The sequence below is a fragment of the Erythrolamprus reginae genome, chromosome 3 (assembly GCF_031021105.1).
Source record: "Erythrolamprus reginae isolate rEryReg1 chromosome 3, rEryReg1.hap1, whole genome shotgun sequence".
Classification (NCBI taxonomy): Eukaryota; Metazoa; Chordata; class Lepidosauria; order Squamata; family Dipsadidae; genus Erythrolamprus; species Erythrolamprus reginae.
Window position 1 is genome coordinate 148,425,702 of NC_091952.1, and position 23,940 is coordinate 148,449,641.

A 23,940-nucleotide genomic window follows, 5' to 3' on the forward strand; every position below is an offset into this window, starting at 1 on the left:
TATTTATAAACATAATTATTTATTAACAATATTTTTTTCGTGGTATAGGCTATTTGCGAAGTTCGAACCCGCGAAAATCGAGGGAACACTGCATTGTGTTATGCTTTTCATATGGAAATATTTTTTTAAATCATACAAATGAGTTTTTTAAAAAATAAATAAAAGCAATTATTTTTAACCCAGTGAAGTTAAAATAATGCAAGGAACAATGGTGAATTTCAGTTCAAGCCCTCTCATGACTGCAATGGTTTTAATTGAAACATCTGACTGGCCTGCACTCATTCATTGCCAGTAATATAATAACATACCACAAGGGAGTAAAATTGAAGTTTCGTTAATATTTGATAAAACATATTTGATAAATAATTAAAGATACAACAAAAAGGACAGTACCGGGCAACTGTAAGCCAACAAATTTAAAATTAACTAATATGGTAGCTGATGCAATCCAACAGCTTTAAAACAAGCTGTTTCCATCTATGTAGAAAGTAGACCACTCAAAGAGTGGAGATCTGAAAGATTAGCTCCTAACTGACAAGGTGATTTTGTACAAGAAGGAAGAACAACTTAAATGCATTAGTTTGGATTGATTACAAGAAGGCATTTGACTCCCTGCCCGATAACCAAGTGCCTAAAAAATAACATAATAGAAACATCAGAAGCTTTGTGCAAAGTCCATAGTGCAATGGAAGACATAGCTGCTGGTCAATGGTGATAAACTGGTGATAAACCGGGAGAGGTTAACTTCAAGAGAGAAATCTTTCAAGAAAACTCACACTCACCACTACTATCTGTCATTGATTACTTTGTCAACCATAGTGAACAAATCAGACCCTGGCTATCAAACATATTTGCTAGTCTATGCCACCTATTCATTACACAGAGGATCTGAAGTTGTTATGGGAAAACATCATCTGTTGCTCAACACTCTCCAAATAATTGGTAAAAACAAGATGCCCAATGGAAATAACATCAAGGGTCTGGACAAAGGAGGTCACTACAGACATTGGCTTATCAAGAGAAACCCGGACTCAGACTCTTATTTTTTCACCAAATCACATATAGAAACCTGCATAACATTCTGTGGTCACACCAGATTGTTGTCATTTGCAATATCAATAATAAGGCATGAAGAATACCTTAGTGCTGATTGTTACCAGAGTATCATGATTATTAGGATCTAAATTTAATTAATTAATTGATTGATTGATTGATTGATTGATTGATTGATAGATTGATTGATTTTTATGCCGCCCTTCTCCTTAGACTCAGGGCGGCTTATAACATGTTAACAATAGCACTTTTTAACAGAGCCAGCATATTGACCCAACAATCTGGGTCCTCATTTTACACATCTCGGAAGGATGGAAGGCTGAGTCAACCTTGAGCCAGTGATGAGACTTGAACCGCTGACCTACAGATCTACAGTCAACTTCAGTGACCTGCAGTATTCTACCTGCTGCACCACCCCAGCTCTCTCTATTATGATATACTTGCTATAAGAAACAGGTTTTTCTTCCATTTTAATTATTTCCCAAATTCTACAGAATTTGATAGGAATCTGGAAACTGAGAACTGAGTCAGGCATATATATATACGTTCCACTCTCTCAATTGTATAGCTCTGCTCTTAGCTACTAGTAAAGACTATTCATGCTTAATGGGATGCAGAAAAGCTGGGAGGATGACTAAGCCTGATCTGTGACTCATTCTGTGTCAACTGGTACCCAAGCAAAGTGTGTCCTTTGCTCTACTTGCCATATTCTCCAGTGGTGGGTTTCAAAAAATTTTTTACCACCAGTTCTGTGGGCATGGCTTGATAGGCTTGGTGGGCATGGGGAAGAATACTGTAAAATCTCCATTCCAACCCCACTTCAGGAGGTTACTGCAAAATCCTCATTTTCTCCCGATCAGCTGGTTCTTGGGAGGCAGAGAATAGATGGGGGGGACGACAGACAGAGGTAGTATTTACCGGTTCTCAGAACTACTCAAAATTTCCGCTACCGGTTCTCCAGAACGTGTCAGAACCTGCTGAAACCCACCTCTGATATTCTCCCTTAAAATGCATAATCTCTCAGGGAAGAAATGTAGGGAGAACTTACAATTGACCTCTCCTCCTTTCTAAGAGGTCTGTAAGGGACGTGCATAAGCGCACCATTGTGCCTACCATCCCTGTCCTATTGTCTTCTTTTGTTACTTTTTATAATTATTTATCTAATGTTTAATATGTACAAATTATCATCCTATAATTGTTTGGCAAATAAATAAATAAACAAACAAACAAATAAACTTTTTAAAAAATATACATATCCTCTCTCTCTTTTTTGTAAAAACATGTTCCCCTTTTTGCAATCAAAAAACACACCAGTATGGAATCTACAGGAAGTGCTGACACTGTGATGATAGGGGAATGACCTGATTTATGGTAAATATTTTGAAATGTTCATTGAATGAATACACATATAAAACCTTCCACATATGAGACCTGTGTAATTCTTTAAGTAAGCCCAGGCGAACTACAACTGATATCGGGGAAATCATTTAGCTAACTTTTTTAAATTTTACAAAACTTCAGTTGACCAGGAACTTTGACTACATGTTTAAAACATAACAAATTCTGATTATGTCTACATTCCTGTAAGCAGTAAAACTAAATAGGAAATGGGCACTCAAAAGATCCTGATAAACTATCTTGTTTATTAGCATTGGTATAAATGTTCAATAATAAAACTATGTTTTTCTCACTGCCTGCTTCCACTGTGTTTTTATTCACTGCCTGCTGAAAGCCTGTTGTATGCTTTGCCATGCCAATCACACTATATATGCTGACACATGTATCACAAGGCTGGGCATCTGAGACATACTGGCTTTGCATGGCAGACCTTCCTGTGAGGTCCTAGATCTTCTCTGAGCTTGCTGGTTTACCTTTCATTATCAAACTAGGTAACATCATCATTGCTCTCAAGGACCCCACAGTTCAACCCTGAGTTACACATATTCTATTCCAGTGTTTCCCAACCATGGCAACTTGAAGATATCCGGACTTCAACTCCCAGAATTCCCCAGCCAGCGAATTCTGGGAGTTGAAGTCCGGATATCTTCAAGTTGCCAAGGTTGGGAAACACAGTTCTATTCTATGGGCAAACATTTCCTAAAAAACAGGTTACTTACATTTGGTAGCAAACTATTGATTAAGAGAGGTAACTTTCTGTGTGGTGAAATTCTATGAGGAAAAATGTTTGAAAAAAATGTGATGAATGACATCATTATAGAGCTAATCATAGGATAAGCTAAAAGGTAGAACCACCAATAGCAAATCAACAGAATCCATTCCAAAACAGTCAGGAACATACAGCCACATGCACTTGGATAATATTAATTGGATGACAATACATTCCAAAGGAAGAGCAAAAGGTGACTTGCTCCTGAATTGTTTCTTCACTTGAAGTTCCAGAGTCATTCAAATCAAGACAATCTCTGTAGCAGATCTGCACAATGAAAATTATGGCAGGAGATATTCTTAGCAAATGGCAGCTCCTCCCCCCCCCCCCGCCCCGTTTATATGGTTCCTTGAGGAAGATTAAAATAACATTCCTCTTTGACCTGACAATTCAATTGTTTTAGATGTAGATAGGCAGAAGTTAAGACTTTTAAAACAGCGTTCTTAATAAAGGAAATAAAAGAGAAATTGAAGTTGCACAGTGGAAAGCAATTGTATGTTTAGTGTAGTTGGGACACTGTCCTCTCCACAGTGAAAATCCCAAAGCACAACAGTAATGTACAAAAAAGATAAACAACATAGTCACAAGTATAGTTGGTTACCATTACTGTTGAACAGAGAGCTTCCCAGGCCCTTTACTGGTAACTGGGAGTGAAATATTAGATCCATTTGCATTAGAATGCCAAATGGTATTTAGTGGAAATAAAATTGGTTATATATAGAACAAAAACACTGTAATAAGCATCTGATTAAAATGAAAGAATGTCATTGTAATTTAGCTGGTCTAAGGTGTGCCTATTATATTCTACATATACAGTACTTGCAGTGCTGCAGTTAATACCCCCCCCCCCCCGCCCCTTTGAGCTTTGCTGGATGAACTTAGTGGATGAAAGAAGAGGTGATGAGAAAAGCAATGGCCTTTGTTGACATTACCAATTTCTCATCCATTTATGCAGTTTTGTGGAATATTTATCACCTTCAATATATTCCAGACATCCCACCAACTCTATCGCAAAGGTTAAATCTGCCCAAGTAAATTATAGCTATTGCTTAATTCATATTTTATCCCCCATCATCATCATTTTTTTAATGGAGGCTGTTTTGTGTTATCACTTTGTGTACATTCAACCTCTTAATTTCTTTGGAACCGAAGCAGAAAAAAATCCAAGTGAATTGTACTCTTTGTTAGATTCCCCCCCCCACTTGTCTATGGATAAAAGAAAGGCAAGCATTCCATTATGCTGTTAATTTTCTTTCGGTGCATTGTTACTATAACTTATTTTGTTCCTGCTGTATGAGTTATCCAATTGTGTATGATAATTTTTAAATATCATACTCAGAAAACACTTTATACCTTGTGCATCTTTTGATTATGAATGAGTGCTTTGTGATACATGCAGGAGTGTTTATTATTTATACAAAATATATAAGCAGGAAGGGTTCTCATAAATCACTAGCTGATATTATCCTAGAGGCTTCTGACAGCTATTTCTTCTTCTATATAGAAAAGCAGAATACATAATGAAAGGAACAGGAAAAGATTCCAGAAACTGGGTGATGTTTGTGCCATATAGTTTAGTACATCCATTTTCGATGACATTAGAAAAGCTATTCTACCTGTATTGGTTAGCTTTGTGTTTTGCTACCTGAGACTACACTAGCAGTCTGACTCATCCCCCTGTTATTTGAGGGGGAGGTTGGTAAATGCCTGCCCTGTAGCTCCAGAAGTTGAGAAGCTGCCTCTCTGAACCCAACCAGAATGGAGGGCACCCTCTGCTTCAAAGCTGAACAAGCACCTAACAATATCGATTACAGAAGAGGCTGCTTTAGGTTGCTGTAGTCAATAGTTCTGCCTTAGCATTTACTAAACCATTTAATTATCTACATTTACCTTTTAAAGAAAAAATCATTGCTACCATTTTTTTTCTTGAGGTGAGTAGCGCTTTTAACCACTGGCTAAAGTGCACCCAGTGTTAATTAGCATATTTATGATTAAGTAGATTTAGTATGCAGTAATCATTCTCTAATTCAGTAAGAACTATCTCCAGTGAATAGTGGACATTAATGACAGTTGCAAGAGCTTAGATATTACATAATCACTAATTACATTCTACACAATTAGTGCTGACTCCTCCATGTGCATCGCTAATGGCTGATTCGTGTCATCAGCCTATTCTGCCTGTAAAGAAACATAAACAGCCTGCATAATTCTCTGGTTATAGTAGCCTAGAGAAGGACATTATTAATGAAGTTTAGGGACTACGAAGAGGTTTTTATGTCAGGACAAAAGCAAAAGAGCTCTCTTCAGTCTCAGACAAATTTTTCCTTGATATACATGTTGCTCATTATAAACCTCAAAGCCCCACCAATTTACAGACTTTTCCCCCGATTCAGATACTGAATACATTTGGCCTCCACTGAGATTTTTCAGTATGCATGTGGCAAAAGGAAAAGAGAAATCCAACTGTTTAGACAGTCTATAAATATCAAGAAGTAAACATGATGTAAAACTCAACTGCTAAAATTTGATTTGGAGGGGGGGGGAGCCAGTATCAACCTCAATAGTGATTACAAGTAATGTGAAATTGTTACACAGAAAATATTCACTTTTATTTAAACATTCATTCTTATTGACAAATATAACAGACGTTTTTGTGTAGCCCTAAACTGGTCTAGTATGAAACTAGTATGAAAGTTCTATGGTGTTTACTACGTAGCAAGCGAGTGCTCCTTAATGTGAGAAATACGTTATCATTTTAATGCAAGACGCTGCTTTTGAATAAGCACATTTTCTTACACTGTAATATTGGATGGTGCCCTTGCTCCACTCACCCAGAATGATCACAGAGGATGAAAAGCCAATCTCCTAAAACAATAAGCTCACTCCAAAAGAACCAAGAGAAAAATGTGCCCTTCATGTGTAGAATGAATATGTCTCCTGCAACTATGTTACATTCAATAACATAAAACACCAGATGAAATTGGGTATCTGAATAATATGCATTATTTCACACACAGGTCTTGAGAAGCAGACTTAAACCAGAGATAGCAAACTCATGTTCATGTGAATAATCCTTGTTATTTTCTGATGTGGAAGTTAAAATATCCTCAAATGTTGAGATAAGTAAAGGATGCAGCTTAACATTGCCATAATATTTATACTTTACAAAAAGAGTACTAAATTTTGGGAGGAATTCTACATTTAAATTTGACAGATAAAAATATAATACAGTACAAAGAAAAGGGTACTTAATAGAGTTAGTACTATTAATCTTAATATAATATTGCAATGTGGGATCTAATTTTCAGCAATTCCCATACCATTTTATACTTAAAGCTTGTTCATTTTTTGCAGCAATATAGCCAAGACAAATATAATGCTTAATTATAATATTGTGCTGCCAGTCTTTCCTGCTAATACTGTTAATGACTTAAAAACTTTCAGAAAATAGTGGCATACCCCAAAGAATTTCATGGTTTAGATCAGCTATATTTGTTGATTATTTTCTGTAATAATTGTGTTTTAAAGATTGTATGGAGGAAAAAATATCCTTGGAAATAAACAGTTTTGATTCAATAGGGAACAAGCTATTTTACATCAGTGCTTTGTATTAAAAAGAAAACCCTAGTCCTATTTAGAATGTTTAGATTGATAGTTAACAATGAAAACAATGCTATTTAAATAAACAAACAAACAGAAATAAACAGAAATCCTAATTACAGGTGAGATCAGTGTGTTCTTTTTTCTTTCTTTGATACTGAGATAAACAACACACTGATTAATGGTAACAGTTTTTAGAAACTAGAGCTTGTGTACATTTTAAAAAAAGAACTTGGTTTTAGCAAAAGTATAAAAATTACAGGACAGCATCCTTTGAGTATCCAGAACCAGTTATAATGGGTTTGTTCTTATTATTGTAATCAGGTTTGCATTCTTTAAAAAAAAACACCAGTTATTTCTATCGGGTGTGTGTGCGTGTGTGTGTGTGTGTGTGTGTGTATTATTCTTTCTACAACCATAGGTCTAATTTTTTTTTAAAAAACCACAAATGATTTATCAACTAAATAAACAAGTCCATGTTTACATCTTTAAGAACATGTACTTTCATGTTTTTCGATAAGATAATAACCATAGTTGCATTTGTGCAAATCTTCTAAATCCTTCCATTTTAGAAAGTACTGTATTTAAATTAAATCTTGTACTAGAAAAAGTAATAGAATATTATTTATTTTATCATCTGAATTAATTTATATAGCCTGTGTAAAAAACAAATTAGCTAATCAAGAATATTTTAATATTCTTCAATAAAAAATATTTGAATAATAAAAAGAGTAAATGGATCTCCAGTCCAATGAAATCTGTCTGTCTATCTCTCTGTCTATCCTTGTCATTGTATTTGTACTATTCTTCCAAGGTTGCTTGTATTACATCACTATTCTATTTAGCACAAATATGTGGATATAGAGTCAGTAATTGCACTTAAGGTCTGCCCATTGTTGTCAGATTTCTGAACCATAGTATTCAAGTTGCTACCTTATTATCACTTGTACACTTCAGTGAACCAGTTTTCACTGATGAATCTATTTTTACGAACTAGCTGACTTGTAGTAAATGTGGAGAAGCAGCGACTTCGATGACAAACATATTATGGCCAACTGACTGGCAATGAATGGATGGAGGGGATCACCTGACGGACCACAGTTTGAGACTCACCGATAAAGAGAGAATGGTGTGGCATTCATAAGGATAACGTATAAACAACAATACTGTCTGATACATATTTACCACGATGTAACAAAGCATGGAATGTTTTGAGAACAAAGATAATTCAGACAGATCATATTTAAGTAGCATTTAGCAAATAACTTGGTAAGTCAAACATTAACCCAAAGTAACAATAGTTTTACAGCAATAAGGTGGCCTTCACACATTCTTATATTTATTTACAGCATGTATTCATGTACTCATTGATTTACAGAAGAGTTAAGCTGGATTGCAACTGTAGATCTGCTAGAATGAGCTGCCCTAAATGCATTTTGTTTAATTGATAAAATGGGCTTTGATTCTTATTATGTTTTATGGAAAAATAAATCTCATTAATTTGACCATGTTGTTTAAAATGTCAGTTAACATCCTACATTGATCCAAAATATTCACCCTAATATTCCAAGTAGCTTAAAACAGAATACATGCGTGCATTCTTCTTAATTTTAGGCTAGACAAAAAAAAAGGTGAGAGACTAGTGAATTTGAAACTGAATGGGAATTTAAACTTGGAACTCTCTAGCTAAAATCTGGCATTCTCACATTTTTATATATTAGGCTTATATGCTGCTCTAATTGCTGATGACTCTGAGTAGAAGATAAGCTATATCTGTGTATGTAGATGTATATACCTGACATCCATTAAACGTGTTTAAAAACAGAACAAGGTTACAATAATAATAACCAAATAATGCATGAACACTGGAAGTTAGTTGGTGTAATGGTTAAGGAAGAATAAAATTCTGGTTCTTTCCGAGGCACAGAAGCTCCTTCTCTCAGCCCTAGATTAGAAAGTTAAAAAGCATTTACTTATAAACATGCACAACATCAGCATTTTGTCATCTTCATCATCATTCGTGTCAGTCAATTACTTTAAAAGAAACTTCCAGTGCTAAAGGGAACATCTTTAAAACATCTAAAAATAAGGAGCCATTCAGATTTCCTGAGTAATGGTGTGACTTCCTATCATCCATTTTTTATTAGCCACTAAAAAAAAAGCAAAAGACACCCTTGAGAAACTCAAGTAATTTCTTGGTATCAAAGTGTAAATGGTTTGCCATTGCTTTCTTCCATCTGGATGGCTAATACTCTTTTTCCCTGAACATAGTTGGATATGTATTAATGCTTTCAAAAGAATCTGCCTCCCAGGAAATCTGTGAAGTCTGGTTTCCTGATTTTAAGTATACCAACACATTTCAAAATAAAGTAAGCCTGTCTGTACATTAAAACTGCTTTGGAAAATGGGAATATTACTATTATGTTGTGAGCCGGCCCAAGTCTTTGGAGAGGGGCGGCATACAAATCTAATAAACTATAAACTAACTATAATACATCCATAAGAACCAACAGTCCTATACAATGGTACCTCGACATACGAGTTTAATTTGTGCCAGAGCCGAGCTCGTATGTCGATCAATTTGCATCTCGAAGGAATGCATTTAGATTTTGCTTTTCCCGCCGAGATAACTGGAAACATGGAATTTTTGCACCACCTAGTGGACGCTCGGCTCGTATCCCGAATTTGAGCTCGGGTGTCGAACAGAAATTTTGCTCGCGTCTTGGCTCGTAACTTGGAATACTCGCATGTGGAGCAGCTTGTATCTAGAGGTACTACTGTATTGGGATGCTGTATTTCAGGCTAAGTCTGCCCACAGCCATGAGTTCAATCCTGACCAGTTCAAGGCTGATTCAGCCTTCCATCCATCTGTGGTAGTAAAATTATCCGAATTGCTATTGGGAATAAACTGACTCTGTAAACCACTTAGAGAGAACTGTAAAGCTCTGTGAAGTGGTATCTAAGTGATATTTCTATTTCTATGAGCATCAGTGGAATAGATATCTTGAGGCTGTCAGGGTCTGGATGGGTGCCAACAGGCTCAGACTCAATCCAGACAAGACGGAGTAGCTGTGGGTACTGCCTCCCAAGGACATGTCCATCTGTCCTTCCATCACCCTGGGAGGGGGAATTATTGATCCCCTCAGAGAGGGTTCACAACTTGGGTGTCCTCCTCAATCCACAGCATCTTTCGGCTGTGGCAAGGGGGGCGTTTGCCCGGGTCCGCTTGGTGTACCAGTTGCGGGGAGCCTTTGCTCACGGTCACTCATGTCCTCATCACCTTGAGGTTCGACTACTGCAATGCTCTCTACATGGGGCTACCTTTGAAGAGTGTTCGGAAACTTCAGATCGTCCAAAATGCAGCCGTGCGAGCAGTTTGGGGCCTTCCAAGACATGCCCATATATTGTCATCACTCTGCAGACTGTATTGGCTACCAATCTGTTTCCAGACACAATTCAAAGTGTTGGTTGGTTGGTTGGTTGGTTGGTTGGTTGGTTGGTTATTTATTTATTTATTTATTTATTTATTTATTTATTTATTTGTTTGTTTGTTTGTTTGTTTGTTTGTTTGTTTATTTGTATGCTGCCCCTCTCCGTAGACTCGGGGCGGCTCATACAATAAGACAATTCATAACAAATCTAATAAATTTTAAAAACATTTTAAAAACCCATTATTAAACTAGACTTTTACACAGACACACCATACATAAATTATATAGGCTCAGGGGAGGGAGGGGGAATGCCTAATTTCCCCCATGCCTGATGGCAGAGGTGAGTTTTAAGGAGTTTACGGAAGGAAAGGAGGGTGGGGGCAGTTCTAATCTCCGGGGGGAGCTGGTTCCAGAGAGCCGGGGCCGCTACAGAGAAGGCTCTTCACCTGGGACGTGCCAGACGACATTGTTTAGTCGACAGGACCCGGAGAAGCTTATGACCTATAAAGCCTTACATGGCACAGGACAAGACTATCTCTGAGACCGCCTTCTGCCCCACGAATCCCAGCGACCGGTGAGGTCCTACAGAGTTGGTCTCCTTAGGGTCCCATCGACCAAATAATGCCAGTTGGTAGGACCCAGGGGAAGAGCCTTCTCTTTGGGGGCTCCAGCCCTCTGGAATAGCTCCCCCCGGAGATTTGCACTGCCGCCACCCTCCTTGCCTTCCGAAAGAGTTTAAAAACTCATCTTTGCTGCCAGGCCTGGGGTTTTTAGATCTTCCCCCCTGACCAATGAATGTTAGTATGATTGTTGAATGAATGATAATGATAGTTTTTAATTAGAATTTTATAGATTGTTTTAAAGTACAGTACTATTAATTTAATTGGATTTTTACTGTTTTTCTGGTTTTTTTGTACATGCTGTGAGCCGCCCCGAGTCCCCGGAGAGGGGAGGCATAAAAATCGAGTTAAATCTTAAATATTAATCTTAATCTTAAATCAGATGTAGGATACTAAGCACCCAGGCAATATACCTAGAATGTTTTGATATCTTATAAAGTTTCAAAACAGACATATCAGAACAAATGTATACATAAATAAATGTGCATTCAGTAAACTTTCAGCTGTGGCAAGTAATATGTTTGGAACAAATCTCAAGTGCTTATTGTAGAGTGATTTAGCAGATTCTCCACAGAAAGTAGCAACATCTATATAATTGTTCAAAATATAATGCTTTTATCAGGCATAATGAGGGAAGTAAATCTACCAGCATGTAGGTCACAAATACAATTAGATTTTGAGTGAGTTGAGAAAATTTGTGAAGGTGGTTAAATGAATCAAATTTACTTGCTGGGTAATAAAGATACGAGATGAATTCAGACTCATAATTCATTCTTATATATGAATTAAGGTAAGTACTGTATATCTGGTGCAGTATCTTGCTCAAAGGTAAGTCTATCTGAGTGCAGTGGATCTTTCTCCTAGATAAATGGATGTAAAATTGCAGCTCACAATAGATGATGTGTTCCTAAAAATAAATGGGACAATTGGTTATTATATAAATCCGGATGATTTCCATGGGAACATAGCCTGACTAATTTACTTGGATCTAACTACATCTGTTAAGATCATTTCATATGGTAAACCCTCTTGAATGCAATAATTATAGGCTATGAACATTTCTACATTCCTTTAAGTATGACTGTCCTTTCAAAGAACTGTACTTTAAAGAATGAAACCCATATATAGACCCTATTGTGATCGGAGAGAGGGGAATTACAAATGCCCCATCAACTTAAACCTATTTTAAAATCCGTTGTTAACAATGGGCTCATAACGCTACATTGGATCACTGCCAATATATTTATAATTCTCAAATGGAGTGGGGCTGCCTCTCAGCCCCACTCCAGGGGCCATCCAGACACCAAATCACACATACCGTATATTCAAATTTGTAAAGAACTGATAAAGAAATAGAGGCAAAAGGGAGCAGTGAGTTCCCTCCCATATTTGGATCTGACTTGACAGAAAAACATTTAAATTTCCCATGGCTCAACTGATAATAACCTTTGGTTAGAACCTTTAACCCAGGTTTGAGCCCTATGAGGGTATGGCTAGCTGATGAGAGCTAAAAAGCTCGAAATAGATCTCTCCTAATGTCTCTCTATTTCTTTATCAGTTCTTTACAAATTTGAATATACGGTATGTGTGTGTGTGTGTTTTTGTAGATTTTCAAAGGTATATGTATGTAGATCTTAGAATATTCATGTCTTTTCCTGTGTTTCTATCAATCTGACACGAGAAAAGACCCGAATATGCCAAGACTTACACACAGATACGCACACGCACACAGAGAGACACTGCTATGCCCTTTATTTCCTAAATAATTAAAAAGAATTTCTACATTATTAAATCTTCAGTATATCTGAACAATATATACAAATATAGACTTGGTTTAACTTCCAATGCAGTTAGAAATAATATTTTACTGGCTCTATTAGGAGTCAAGATAGATGAACAGTCTGTTAAATGTTGCCTTTTGGCCAAGAAGCTATAGGCCTAATTTACCATGTAATCACTCTAATTTTATGCCAGTTAGATTCTATAGAGATCCATGAAGTCAGCCTATTGTAAACAGGAATTACACAATGAAGCCACTGGATTCATGCCTTGGTTACATTATCTGGAGCTGACTATTAACAGGATACAATCATACAATTTCCTCTGTCAAGGGAGGGTTCACACTATTATAACTGCTGCCAAAAACAGGGGGGAGGGAACCCTGTCAGCTAATTGGCAATTATCCAAGTAGATAAATGCTTTCATACTACCGAGTTCCTAGAGAAGAAGAAATAAATCCACTTGTGAACAGTAGCTACTTTGGAAGAAAAATTTCTAAATCTCTAATATAAATTGGGCTAGGATTATACTCTTTTTCTGCATAAAGGAGCAAGTCATTAGATTTAGTTTCACATGATCAGATAAGATTTAAAAACAGTTTATGACATTTGCAGTGTGTATTTTGAGACAGCTGACAGATAATATAATCCATTCCCTAGTCAGAAGGCACTAGGTTTTAAGGATCAAGGAACAGTTCAGAGATTAGTGTTCTCCCACAGCCTTTAGTTTCAATGGTCTGAATCTCCACTCGTGCAATTCCAAGCAGTTCTGGCCACATATATGTAGTACCTACATATAAATCAGTGTGTGTAGCATAGATTTAAAAAGCAGCATTAGGAAATTTAGTCCACAGTTCTACCCCAGTAGAACCAAAGTTCTCTGTCCTTGCGCCCATGATTCTTGGGCTGCTTTCTGAGGCACAAAGTGTTCGTTCTCTGTTGACAAGAGGACTAATAATTATGTCACTGTTTCCCTTTTGACTTCCAAGAAAGGCTATGTAGAGATTTCTCTGGCAAAACAGTGTTCTCTTCTTGGGTGTGGATTAAATGCAGGTCTTGGAATTGGAGAGAATTTACATAAGTGCTGTTTGTCAAAGCAACAGCTATTCCTTACATTATCAGCCAAACATTTAAATCTTAATGACGGACACTGTTGCCTAAAAGATGGCGATTTTCCTGCTGAGAGACTGCATTAGATTCAAGGGACACAGCTCATTTCCATTCACTCAGCAGTCTCTCTAGCAATGACATGCAGTGCTTGAAACTGTTTATTTCCAAATTCAGGCCTCCTCTGCATCAGTCATCAGCTTCAATTACCAGTTTTCCCGGAGCCGAGCCATCAGGCAGCCTGACATCAGGGTCCAACCTAATTCCCACCTTCTCCAAAGTCAAGAGCATAATGTGCAGATGAAAAGGTGGGAAATAGCCTGGACTTCATTAGCATGCAGAGGCTGCTTGTTCATTTGCTTGCTGCGAATGAAAGTTCTGACACTCAGGCGCTTTTCTGCAATATGAGAAAAAGGCCTCTTCAGTGTATATGATGTCCTTACTGGCAAGGAAAGGTCATCAAACAGGCAGACACTGACCTTGCTCCCTGCTCTTCATGACTAGTTTATTGATTCCAGGAACACCTCATTACATGCTGGATCAACATATTATTGCTATGTTCAGTGACTGAATTGTTTACAAGTGTCTTCATTGCTGGCAAAAGCCATCCACAGGATGCGCGACTGCACTCATTTGGATGTGACCTGCCAATTATGTGTTATCCGATATGTTGCTGGGTGTCTTGATCTTTGACCGGGGCTGCTGCCCTGCATCAGCGCAGTCCCATTTACTACTTCTTTCTAACCGCTCTTTGGGAAAGTATCCATTAGCCTGTCAGTGTGTAAATTTGTTTTCTTACCTTCGCTACAGGAAATCGGGAGCGTTATTGTGCTGTCATTTGCTATGCATGAGGTTCATAATCAGCTGGGGGAAGGAATGTTTTTATTGTGTCTCATGATAACCTACACAATTTGTAGTCAGGCTGCATTGCAAGAGAGTAATGGGACTTGTTACAGAGCCACACGGAGGCCCGATGAGAGAGACCTGTCATATTTTATTTTATTCAGGCACGGCTTCCGAAAAGCCATGCAGGACCACTGATTTATTAGCAAGAGAGAAAGCAGAGAAACAACCCACCACCTCCACCTCCACAAGCTGCTGATTGCCTGGCTCTAAAGTCCAATAACTTACTGCACAGGAAATGGCTTTTACCCTTCTGTGTCTGTGGATTTTTTTCCTCTCGTGGCTTGCATTATTATCAAATAAATATGTGTCTGATTTTAAGTACATCAGAAAAGTTGTGCCAGGCAGACCAAACCAAATGCTTCCTCTGGTCCAGCATGCTGTCCCAACTACAAGCATAGGCAATGCGGTGTGTGTGTGTCCTCAAGTGGGGCCAAAGTACAATAGCACTTTGTGCTTTAGGTTGTCCAGCAATTATTTATAGACAGGTGCACATAGCTATTATGGTATGCTAACATTGGACACAGTCTGCTCCCATTTCCACTCTTATTGTCACTCCTGAATTAAAGGAGATGTGCTATTGCGCAATCACTCCCTGATTTTGTTCTCCGGTTTCACGTGATTAGAGGAAACCTGAATAGATGTTCTTCTAAAGGCTTCTTCAGTCCTTTGCATGGAATAATGTGCAAAAACTGCTCATAGTTTCCAGGTATGGAGCTGGTAAATCATGCATATAGGAAGAATATGTCCTGTTAGAAGACGTGTGTAAATCTAAAGTCTAAGGAGAAGAACAAAAGGGGAAATATTTAATCACATGGCTGAATTTATGGTATGCATGTAGAGAAAACACAACATCCAGGTCAGAGAAGGGGAGGTGGAGTAGCCATTTATGTTAAAGAAACTCTAAAAACAACACTAATTCAAAATACATGTCAAGATCTAGAGACCCTCTGGATTTGCATGCAAAATAAAGACGGTTCTGTCATTAGAATTGGGGTGATCTATAGGCCTCCAGGGCAATCTGAGGAATATGACAACAAGATGGTGGATGAAATTACCCAAATGGCAGTAAAGGGAGATATTGTGGTTATGGGTGATTTCAACATGCCTGATGTTGACTGGAATATCCCCAGTGCCCTTACAAGCAAAAGTAAGAATATAGTAGAGGCCTTTACAGGAGCAGCTCTGGCACAGCTGGTTAAGACACCAACTAGAGGGGAGAATATTCTAGATTTAGTTTTTACGAATGGGAATTGGGTTTCAGATGTCAAGGTGGGAGAAAATTTAGGTTGCAGTGACCATCTATGTTTGTGGTTTGATGTAAAAACTCATTGTGAGCAATCCTATAATGCAACCAAAGTATTGGATTTCAGAAAAACAAATTTTAATGCAATGGGGGAATATTTAGATAATGAATTAAAGGGGAGGGATAAAATGGCAGGAGCGAGCACCCAGTGGACTGTATTAAAAAAGGCCATCTTAAAAGCCACTGGACTGTATGTAAGACAAATAACTAAAGGTAAAAGGAAGAAGAAACCGCTATGGTTTAGCAATGATGTAAGGACTATAGTCAATGAAAAAAAGGCTGCCTATAGGAGGTATAAAGAGTCTGGAAGTATAGCTGATAGGGAGGTGTATAAAATGAGACAGAAGGAGGCGAAACAGATAATATATGCTGCTAAAGCCTCAAAAGAGGAAGAAATTGCCAAATCTCTAAAGAAGGGGGATAAAACCTTCTTCAGATATATTAGTGATAAGAAGAAGAAAAACTGCGGCATCACGAAGCTTAGTACCGGGAAAAATACATGCATTAATGGGAATAAGGAGATCGCTGACCATTTCAATAGCTACTTCTGTTCAGTTTTCTCAAAAGACACCTTACAAAATAATACTATAGAGGGATATAGCATTGCCTCCAACTGTACGGATTCAGCTCCAGTGATCTTAGAAGCCGATGTCTTAGAAGAACTTGAACGATTAAAGATAAATAAGGCAATGGGTCCAGATGGCATCCACCCCAGAGTTCTTAAAGAACTCAGATCTGTCATTGCTACCCCCCTGACTGATTTGTTTAACCAATCCTTGTTAACAGGAGATGTTCCTGAGGATTGGAGAATGGCAAGTGTTGTGCCTATCCACAAGAAGGGCAGTAGAGAAGAAGCTGGTAACTACAGGCCAGTTAGCTTGACATCAGTTGTCGTTAAAATGATGGAGACTCTACTGAAAAAGAGGATAAATCAGCACCTAAAAAACAATAACTTATTGGACCCAAATCAGCATGGCTTTACTGAAGGCAAATCATGTCAGACTAATCTCATTGATTTCTTTGACTATGTCACAAAGGTGTTGGATGAAGGTGGTGCCGTGGATATTGCCTACCTGGACTTCAGCAAAGCCTTTGATACGGTTCCACATAAAGAGCTGATAGATAAATTAGTGAAGATTGGACTTAATCCCTGGATAGTTCAATGGATTTGCAGCTGGCTGAAGCATAGACACCAGAGGGTTGTTGTGAATGGCGAGTATTCTGAGCAGAGTCAGGTTACAAGCGGTGTGCCACAAGGGTCTGTTCTGGGTCCTATTCTTTTTAATATGTTTGTGAGTGACATAGGGGAAGGTCTGGTAGGGAAGGTTTGCCTATTTGCCGATGACTCTAAAGTGTGCAATAGGGTTGATATTACTGGAGGCGTCGGCAATATGGTAAATGATTTAGCTTTACTAGATAAATGGTCAAAGCAATGGAAACTGCAGTTTAATGTTTCCAAATGTAAAATAATGCACTTGGGGAAAAGGAATCCTCAATCTGACTATTGTATTGGCAGTTCTGTGTTAGCAAATACTTCAAAAGAAAAGGATTTAGGCGTAGTGATTTCTGACAGTCTCAAAATGGGTGAACAGTGCAGTCAGGCAGTAGGGAAAGCAAGTAGGATGCTTGGCTGCATAGCTAGAGGTATAACAAGCAGGAAGAGGGAGATTATGATCCCGCTATATAGAATGCTGGCGAGACCACATTTGGAATACTGTGTTCAGTTCTGGAGACCTCACCTACAAAAAGATATTGACAAAATTGAACGGGTCCAAAAACGGGCTACAAGAATGGTGGAAGGTCTTAAGTATAAAACGTATCAGGAAAGACTTAATGAACTCAATCTGTATAGTCTGGAGGACAGAAGGAAAAGGGGGGACATGATCGAAACATTTAAATATATTAAAGGGTTAAATAAGGTCCAGGAGGGAAGTGTTTTTAATAGGAAAGTGAACACAAGAACAAGGGGACACAATCTGAGGTTAGTTGGGGGAAAGATCAAAAGCAACATGAGAAAATATTATTTTACTGAAAGAGTAGTAGATCCTTGGAACAAACTTCCAGCAGACGTGGTAGATAAATCCACAGTAACTGAATTTAAACATGCCTGGGATAAACATATATCCATCCTAAGATAAAATACAGAAAATAGTATAAGGGCAGACTAGATGGACCATGGGGTCTTTTTCTGCCGTCAGACTTCTATGTTTCTATGTTTCTATGAGTTACAGGTAGGCAGGCCTTGTTTCTATTAGGAGGTATGATAACTGGACTAGGTAGCCTTTATAGATTTTCCTTCGATTCAAACACATGCATTTGGAAATGTATCGAAAAAATTGGGGGTGGCATGCTATGTTTTGAGAAGGGAAATTCTCAGCTATAATTTGTCAGTCCATTCTTCTCAGTCGGAAGTAAGCAAATCATGATTCCAGCTTGTCTTTCCCTGATGTTCTAAGGCAATGGTGGTGAACCTGTGGCACATGGAGCCATATCAATGGGCACATGAGTTCAGGTCTGGCGCATATGCATGTGCTGGCCAGCTGATTTTCAGGTCTTCTGGGCCCAATGGGAGTTGGGAAACAGGCTGTTTCCAGCCTCCAGAGCAGGTGGGAAAGGCCAATATCTTGCTCTCTCCAAGCCCCAGAACCTCTAGGAGTTGCCATCCCTACCCCCTGAGGCCCTCTGGAGGCCAGAAATAGTCCGTTTGGGAAATGGGCCATTTCTGGCCTCAGGGGGAGTGGGGAAGGCCGTTTTCACCCCGCGCAGGGTCCTAAAGAGTCTCTGAAATCTGGGGAGAACAAAAATAAATGGGACTTCCTGTCCAACCAGAAGACAGCAAAAGGGTGGTTTCTGGCCTCTGGAGGACATGCATGAGGGGGTGGGGAAGGATGTTTTTGCCCTCCCCAGGCTCCTAGAAAGGCTCTGGAACTTGGAGAGAGCAAGAGAGTGGGGCCTTCTAGTCTAAAGTGACCAAATTTTAAGATGGGGAAAGAGGGACAGCATTGGAGGGGGGCTAATTTTTTTTTGCAATATGCAAATATATATATTTGTCTTGCTCTCTCTCTCTCTCTCTCTCTCTCTTCCTTCCTCTTTCTCTCTCTCTTCCTTCCTCTTTCTCTCTCTCTCTTCCTTCCTCCCTTTCCCTCTCTTTTTCTCTCTCTTCCTCTCTCTCTCTCTGTCTCTCTCTCTTGCTATCTCTCTCTCTCTTTCTCTCTCGTACACCACGTACAGGGGTTGAAGTAGGAGCGGAAGTGCGCTAGCATGTACGGCGTCCAGCAACATGTCCAGCCACTGCCATCGGTGCCTCTGCCCTGGAGCTCCCACTTGCAGCTGACCATTGCCGGCGCCCTCCCGCTCCTACTTCAACCCCTGCTTGGCAGCGGCGCCTTCACTGCCTGCCCCGCGCCCACCAGAGCTGCCCGGCCCCGCTGCCCCTGCAGGCACACCTGCTGCCCAAGAGCTGCAAAGCTCACCTGCCGCCACCGGGCCCCAAAACTTACCTGCCACCATCACCAGGGAAGCCGGCCGGGGTGCTGCAGCTGCGGGAGAGGCCGCCTCCATAGCCAAAGGATGGAAGCTCAGCACCTCCCTGGAAGGGCTGGCGTGTGTTTGCTCCAAACTTTTTGCAAACTTTGCCAAGCTTCAGGACTGGGAGGGGGGAACCAGCTCCAAAATCGGGACATTTTTGAACTGCTGCAGGACGCGGAAAAAATCATTCAAAAGCGGGACATCTGGTCACTTTATTCTAGTCAAACCAGAAGTTGGCAAACAGGACATTTTTCCCGGAGGACCTCCGGTGAGAGGGAGCCTATTTTCACCCTCCTTGGGCTCCTAAAAAGGGTCTGAAGCCTGGGGTGAGTGTGAAAAAGGGCCTTGCCATCACATGACAGGAGCACGGGTGGCGGTCATGTGCGCATGTGCAGGACAGTCACATGGAATTATGGGTGTGGGCATGCACATCTGTTTTGGCACAGGAACTGCACAAAGAATACTGAGATACTATGATTGTTTTACGGGTCAAAATCTCTCTTGTGTATGTAAATTTATCACAAAAATGCTGAGGGGTGGACTTTAAAAACAAAACCCCAAAAGTGGGCGGGGGGAGGAAACACTAAGTAAAAATTTTCTAACAACTTCAAATCAAGGACATTCTGGATACAAGAGAAGTATTATCACCTTTAAGCTAATAAGGGGAAAATAATATTATAGCAACTTTATCAGATATTATTCTAGCAGAGAGGGAAAAATATGCTGGGAGACATTCCTAACTCTGTGAAATTGCCTGTCAAAAGGTGGGACTTATAATACGAAACTTGCTGTATATGTTCATGTATAAGCTGAGGATTTTAGCTGGCAAAATGCCCCAAAATTAGGTTTGGCTGATCTGGGTTTAGCAGCAGGTATATTTAGTAATATTTTAAAAGTGCCTATATTTTTCATATAAAATATATAAATTGTTATTACTATGATCACATTACCAGATATGCTCACACCTGGATAAGCAGGTCCTCAAATTAATAATCAAAGCATCGTGAAAATTGTGAGTCAGTTTATTTGCAAGAGGCACATTTTTCATGACAGGTTTGTTAAAAACTGGTGAGTTGGTTCCCCCTTGTTTGGCATATATGTGAGTCTATTTGGTATCCATTGTAGATCTGTAAGAATCTTGTTTTCTTGGTTGTGAACTGCTGTATATGACATTCATACTGTATGAATAATTGAACGCACATAGTTATGTTAAAGAGACTTAATTTATTTATTTTATTTATCTATATATTTATCTATTATACCAGGGTGATACAACAGAAAAAACATATAGCCCCTCCCTGGTACAAAGCTGAAGGGATCAGATCTGGTGGCCTAGAGGTTAATTCTCTGCCTTACAAGGCAGAAGCCCTGGGATCAAATCCCAGTAAGGGTATGGCTAGCTGATGAGGCCAGAACAAGGCCGAAATAGCGCTATCCTAGTTTCCCTTAATTTTAAATATTCAGCAAAAATATGTAATATAGTATCACATATAATATGTGATATCTAAATAATAGATAAATACATAGATAAATATATAGATAAATAAAATTAATTAATTAAGTCTCTTTAACATAACTATGTGCGTTCAATTATTCATATAGTATGAATGTCATATACCACAGTTCACAACCAAGAAAACAAGATTCTTACAGATCTATAATAGGTCCCACTCGTCATCTTCAGGCTGGTGCTTCTGTCCTTGTTCTAGGACAAACACAGCGAGACCTGAGCTGCCTTCCTTCTATAAATACTGGTGGCTGGGTGTGGTTTGATGGCTCAGCAATTGCCTGCTGGGTAGAAACTTCCTGGTGAGTCAGTGGGGTAACACCTGGGATCGTTGATGTGACTGAGGTATGCTGATTAGTTAATGATTGTGAATTAGGCGTGATATCCTGAATAGTTGGAGCCTGCAGGCTACTTGGTTGTTTTGCAATGTATGTTCTGAGTCTGGTTCCAGTTTCTATGGCTGGGATACGTTTGTTAATGAGGGCTGGTTTCCAGATGTCTGGTAGGCGGGAGGTATCATCCCGCTTGTTCATATTTTGGGGGTGTTTTTCTATCTCGATGGCTTCCATGATTATTCTTTTGCTGTAGTGTTCTGTTTTGGAAATTAATTTAGTACTGTCAAAATCAATTTCATGTCCTGTAGTTTTGAAGTGTTGGAAAAGAGAGGAGGTTTTTTATTTTTTCCTTAATGCATTCCTTATGTTCTGCAACACGTGCATTTACTCTCCTGTTAGTTTGTCCAATATACGTGGCTGGGCAGATTTTACACGGTATTTGATAAACTCCCTGGTTTTCTAGCTGGATATTGTCTTTGGGGTTTCTTAGGATGTTAGCTATTTTTTTATCTGTACCCCAAATACTGTATGTATGTATGTATGCATATATATATATATATATATATTTGATTTTCATGGGTACGGGTATGACGATCTTGGTATATTCGGGTTTCTTCCTGTGTAGGATTTGGAAATTTCTGGCGACGTTTCAACGAGGTCCCACTTGTCATCTTCAGGCTGGTGTTTCTGTCCTTGTTCTAAGGCGAACACCGTGTTCACCTTAGAACAAGGACAGAAACACCAGCCTGAAGATGACGAGTGGGACCTCGTCGAAACGTCGCCAGAAATTTCCAAATCCTACACAGGAAGAAACCCGAATATACCAAGACCGTCATATATATATATCTCTCACATGTTTTTTTGTATATTGAAAATATACGTATATTTTCAATATACCAGGGTGATCCGACATAAAAAACATATATATATATATATAAAACATACATAATAAAAACAAATATAACAGTAAAACCCCAATCATTGGAAAACAATTCACCTAAGGGCCATATAGAAAAAAAGGCAGCTGAATATCCCACTTCTTAGATTAGTTAGCCACACAACTAGGTGTTTTGAATTGTGTTCCAAAACCACCATAGAAGATATTTTGATAAAATAAATTCATTTGATAAAATGTGCCTCGATATAACTAGTTAGCCATTTCCAAGTTAATTTTTCTGTTGTGAAGCAAGTCCAATGAAAGAGAATGCTCCAGCCTTGATCTCGGGGAAGGTGGGGGACATTTTTTTAATGTATAATCTTTTAGAGGAAAGTTGAAAACAGTTTCTCAGTTCATTTAATCAGGTTCCATGGCCCAGATGAATAACGGCTGAGAAGATCAGTTTGCATGGCATTAAAAATGGTGATTGATTTGAAGAACTGCAGATTGTTAATTCCTTTGAGGCTCTCTGGATCTAATATTTTGGGCTTTTATAGCATTTGATGATCCAAAAGATTTTGGGAGGGGAGTGTCAACAATCTCAATTGAATATTAATTATCTGTATCAGGAACCTAGTGCTCCAAAGCAAAGCCACTGAGGTCATGACAGAAAATCTAATTATGGAATAAAATCAGATACACAACATGGTGTTATAAGGATAGAGTGCTTTTATGAACTGTGTAGCTTTAGTTAATGATTGTATTTCTTCAGGGAAATCTCAAAATTGAATCAGATGCTAAAGGAGCTATAATTATGTTATCTATAGTTATGTTATCAGCAGTTGGAGCCTGGGGGTGGAGTGAGGTATAATGATAAACCAGTCTTTTCAACCTGCAAAATTCAGTCATTCAAAGAAACCTTTCTGAAGAGTTGGCTTAAGTTGTTTTATCCTACTAAAACGAATATTGTCAACCAGTTCCTTCTTTTCTGAAGGCCAAACTAAGCACTGATGTACTGTTTTTTGAATGTCATGTTGCATTTTACTAAACAATGAAGGACAAATGCAGGGCAAAATTCAGAATACGATTGTCTGGCGGGACCCAGGGGAAGAACCTTCTCTGTGGTGGCCCTGGCCCTCTGAAATCAACTCTCCCCGGAGATCAGGACTGCCCTCACTCTCCTTGCCTTTCATAAACTTTTGAAAACCCACCTATGTCATCAAGCATGGGGAAATTAGCACACCCCTTAGCTATTGAGGTTTATGCATGGTTTGTTTGGTTTGTGTGATTGTTTTTATAAGGGTTTTAAACAGAGAGGAGCGGCATACAAATCTAAATAATAATAATAATAATAATAATAACAACAACAACAACAACAACAATAACAACAACAACAACAACAACAACAACAATAATAATTGTAGAGTTAAAGAAGGAAGCCTGGTCATGTCTTCCAAATTATTATATCTAAAACTGTTGTCCTTAGATAATAATGATTCCAGAAGTAAATTTTAGCAGAAAAAGAGGATAGAGTTAAATAAAAAGAAAATGTAAAAAAAGTCTGAAAATTGAATGGATACATATGCATTTTCCCTAAGATTCCAGATGCTAGGAATAGAATTCATTACAGATTGGAGGAGTCATAGGTTTTATCAGAGTAAATGGTCATTTTTGTTATATTATTTGTATGTATCTTATGGATTCCAAGTTCAAGATATTTAGAGGGTT

At 38.7% G+C, this 23,940-nt stretch overlaps 1 long non-coding RNA gene across 2 annotated transcripts in view; it reads right to left on the reverse strand.

Moving 5' to 3' along the window:
* LOC139164617 (uncharacterized) overlaps nt 1-23,940 on the reverse strand; it is a 77,169-nt gene that overhangs the window by 7,533 nt on the left and 45,696 nt on the right. The window lies entirely within an intron of this gene.